The following is a 5,000-nucleotide window of genomic DNA, read 5'->3' as shown; positions in this document are numbered from 1 at the left end:
TCCCGAGTGGTGGTCTTGGTGTATCCGTGTGTTTGTGGATTTGCGTGGCACAAATCTTCCCCGATCGCACCGGGCCACAGTTCCAACCCGTCTCGTCCGTGCTTCTTCTCCAGCACGACCACCGTGGCGGATCGCCAAGATGCTCGTGAGGGAGAAGCCACGCGGATGAGGCCGTGCCTTCCCTGTGGTGGCCGCGCGCTACTGGACCGAGAGTAATAAAGCCCTCATATCAACCACATGACCCTGGGCGTAACCAGCACAAATGTGAGCCCAAGCGGACGCTGACTGATGACATTACTCCCCCCCGCCCGGCAGCAAGCCAGACATGATGGCCCCTTCCCCGCGAACGGTTGGAAGCCATACCCCCTTCGTGATGCTCACAAGTCTTCGAATAAGCCACCCAACGATTTGCGTGGCACAAATCTTCCCCGATCGCACCGGGCCACAGTTCCAACCCGTCTCATCCGTGCTTCTTCTCCAGCACGACCACCGTGGCGGATCGCCAAGATGCTCGTGAGGGAGAAGCCACGCGGATGAGGCCGTGCCTTCCCTGTGGTGGCCGCGCGCTACTGGACCGAGAGTAATAAAGCCCTCAATATCAACCACATGACCCTGGGCGTAACCAGCACAAATGTGAGCCCAAGCGGACGCTGACTGATGACATTACCCCCCCGGCCGGCAGCAAGCCAGACATGATGGCCCCTTCCCCGCGAACGGTTGGAAGCCATACCCCCTTCGTGATGCTCACAAGTCTAGAAATGAGCCACACAACGAAAATCCCACCAGCGTGCCACAAATCCACATAACAGATTCACATTTTTTCCCACCGGGTCAGTCGGCCGGAACCGACGGCGGCCACCACCATGCCGCCGCCCACAACGGGTGACACCAACCCAAGTTGGTGGATCACCCATGTGTGGGCGTTTTGACTTGCCCCACCACAAAGCAAGCCAAAACAGGGGGGAATGAAGGGACCGCACCAGAATTTTCCATGGTGCAAGAGCTGGCTGCATTGAGGAACACCCCCCCCCTATAATAGCTAAATATGCAAAAGCCACTTTTGTACAAGTAGATACACTTTTTTTGAGTAGACATAAGTTCTGTTTTGGGACCTAGAGAACGAATTTTCACGAGATTTTTTGCAGGGATCCTCATAAAAATGGTACAACATTGCCTGCAAAAAATTAGAATTTTTCGACATGGGGAAGTATTTTTTTTATTTTTCCAAAGACCCGAAATGTGGAAAATCGGGAAAAATGGAAAAACGTATCTAGACACCGTATTTTTGCGTGATTTTTTCCAGTCCATCCCATAATAATATCAAGAAGGTGCCCACCAAGTTTCGTTAGGATTGGCCAAGGTTTCGAATTTTCATGAATTTTTTTCAAAACCCTCTATTTTCCAACATTTCAAAAATTCAAAACCACATCAAGATGGCTTGGTTTTGATACCAAACTTTCTAGACCTCATTCTGCATGCATTTGTGACACTTTCCAACCAACAAAACTCAAAAACCACCACTTTGAAAATTTCATGATTCTTGGCACACCACCAAGTCACAAAATCAAGCCAAAACACCAAAATCTTGGAACTTGGCTATGCACCAACCATGCCAAGATCAATTCCTTTTGATCCCAAACTTCTCCCACATCACTTTGAAGGCATTTGTGAGGATTGAGTCCAGCCAGTTTTCCAAAACCATGATTTTCGTTTTTCACCAAAATCACCACCAAGTCACAAAATCAAGCCAAAAATCCAAAATCATGGCACTTGGCTATGCACCAACCATGTCAAGATCAATTCCTTTTGCTCCCAAACTTCTCCCACATCACTTTGAAGGCATTTGTGAGGATTGAGTCCAGCCACTTTTCCAAAACCATGATTTTCGTTTTTCACCAAAATCACCACCAAGCCACAAAATCAAGCCAAAACACCAAAATCATGAACTTGGCTATGCACCAACCATGTCAAGATCAATTCCTTTTGATCCCAAACTTCTCCCACATCACTTTGAAGGCATTTGTGAGGATTGAGTCCAGCCAGTTTTCCAAAACCATGATTTTCGTTTTTCACCAAAATCACCACCAAGCCACAAAATCAAGCCAAAACACCAAAATCATGAACTTTGCTATGCACCAACCATGTCAAGATCAATTCCTTTTGATCCCAAACTTCTCCCACATCACTTTGAAGGCATTTGTGAGGATTGAGTCCAGCCAGTTTTCCAAAACCATGATTTTCGTTTTTCACCAAAATCACCACCAAGCCACAAAATCAAGCCAAAACACCAAAATCATGAACTTGGCTATGCACCAACCATGTCAAGATCAATTCCTTTTGATCCCAAACTTCTCCCACATCACTTTGAAGGCATTTGTGAGGATTGAGTCCAGCCAGTTTTCCAAAACCATGATTTTCGTTTTTCACCAAAATCACCACCAAGCCACAAAATCAAGCCAAAACACCAAAATCATGAACTTGGCTATGCACCAACCATGTCAAGATCAATTCCTTTTGATCCCAAACTTCTCCCACATCACTTTGAAGGAATTTGTGAGGATTCAGTCCAGCCAGTTTTCCAAAACCATGATTTTCGTTTTTCACCAAAATCACCACCAAGCCACAAAATCAAGCCAAAACACCAAAATCATGAACTTGGCTATGCACCAACCATGTCAAGATCAATTCCTTTTGATCCCAAACTTCTCCCACATCACTTTGAAGGCATTTGTGAGGATTGAGTCCAGCCAGTTTTCCAAAACCATGATTTTCGTTTTTCACCAAAATCACCACCAAGCCACAAAATCAAGCCAAAACACCAAAATCATGAACTTGGCTATGCACCAACCATGTCAAGATCAATTCCTTTTGATCCCAAACTTCTCCCACATCACTTTGAAGGCATTTGTGAGGATTCAGTCCAGCCACTTTTCCAAAACCATGATTTTCGTTTTTCACCAAAATCACCACCAAGCCACAAAATCAAGCCAAAACACCAAAATCATGAACTTGGCTATGCACCAACCATGTCAAGATCAATTCCTTTTGATCCCAAACTTCTCCCACATCACTTTGAAGGCATTTGTGAGGATTGAGTCCAGCCAGTTTTCCAAAACCATGATTTTCGTTTTTCACCAAAATCACCACCAAGCCACAAAATCAAGCCAAAACACCAAAATCATGAACTTGGCTATGCACCAACCATGTCAAGATCAATTCCTTTTGATCCCAAACTTCTCCCACATCACTTTGAAGGCATTTGTGAGGATTGAGTCCAGCCAGTTTTCCAAAACCATGATTTTCGTTTTTCACCAAAATCACCACCAAGCCACAAAATCAAGCCAAAACACCAAAATCATGAACTTGGCTATGCACCAACCATGTCAAGATCAATTCCTTTTGATCCCAAACTTCTCCCACATCACTTTGAAGGCATTTGTGAGGATTCAGTCCAGCCAGTTTTCCAAAACCATGATTTTCGTTTTTCACCAAAATCACCACCAAGCCACAAAATCAAGCCAAAACACCAAAATCATGAACTTGGCTATGCACCAACCATGTCAAGATCAATTCCTTTTGATCCCAAACTTCTCCCACATCACTTTGAAGGCATTTGTGAGGATTGAGTCCAGCCAGTTTTCCAAAACCATGATTTTCGTTTTTCACCAAAATCACCACCAAGTCACAAAATCAAGCCAAAAATCCAAAATCATGGCACTTGGCTATGCACCAACCATGTCAAGATCAATTCCTTTTGCTCCCAAACTTCTCCCACATCACTTTGAAGGCATTTGTGAGGATTGAGTCCAGCCAGTTTTCCAAAACCATGATTTTCGTTTTTCACCAAAATCACCACCAAGCCACAAAATCAAGCCAAAACACCAAAATCATGAACTTGGCTATGCACCAACCATGTCAAGATCAATTCCTTTTGATCCCAAACTTCTCCCACATCACTTTGAAGGCATTTGTGAGGATTGAGTCCAGCCAGTTTTCCAAAACCATGATTTTCGTTTTTCACCAAAATCACCACCAAGCCACAAAATCAAGCCAAAACACCAAAATCATGAACTTGGCTATGCACCAACCATGTCAAGATCAATTCCTTTTGATCCCAAACTTCTCCCACATCACTTTGAAGGCATTTGTGAGGATTGAGTCCAGCCAGTTTTCCAAAACCATGATTTTCGTTTTTCACCAAAATCACCACCAAGCCACAAAATCAAGCCAAAACACCAAAATCATGAACTTGGCTATGCACCAACCATGTCAAGATCAATTCCTTTTGATCCCAAACTTCTCCCACATCACTTTGAAGGCATTTGTGAGGATTCAGTCCAGCCAGTTTTCCAAAACCATGATTTTCGTTTTTCACCAAAATCACCACCAAGCCACAAAATCAAGCCAAAACACCAAAATCATGAACTTGGCTATGCACCAACCATGTCAAGATCAATTCCTTTTGATCCCAAACTTCTCCCACATCACTTTGAAGGCATTTGTGAGGATTCAGTCCAGCCAGTTTTCCAAAACCATGATTTTCGTTTTTCACCAAAATCACCACCAAGCCACAAAATCACCACCAAGTCACAAAATCATGAACTTGGCTATGCACCAACCATGTCAAGATCAATTCCTTTTGATCCCAAACTTCTCCCACATCACTTTGAAGGCATTTGTGAGGATTGAGTCCAGCCAGTTTTCCAAAACCATGATTTTCGTTTTTCACCAAAATCACCACCAAGCCACAAAATCATGAACTTGGCTATGCACCAACCATGTCAAGATCAATTCCTTTTGATCCCAAACTTCTCCCACATCACTTTGAAGGCATTTGTGAGGATTGAGTCCAGCCAGTTTTCCAAAACCATGATTTTCGTTTTTCACCAAAATCACCACCAAGTCACAAAATCATGAACTTGGCTATGCACCAACCATGTCAAGATCAATTCCTTTTGATCCCAAACTTCTCCCACATCACTTTGAAGGCATTTGTGAGG

This window comes from Phaseolus vulgaris, chromosome 11 (assembly GCF_051622355.1).
Source record: "Phaseolus vulgaris cultivar YP4 chromosome 11, ASM5162235v1, whole genome shotgun sequence".
Classification (NCBI taxonomy): domain Eukaryota; kingdom Viridiplantae; phylum Streptophyta; class Magnoliopsida; order Fabales; family Fabaceae; genus Phaseolus; species Phaseolus vulgaris.
This window is presented reverse-complemented; position numbering follows the sequence as displayed.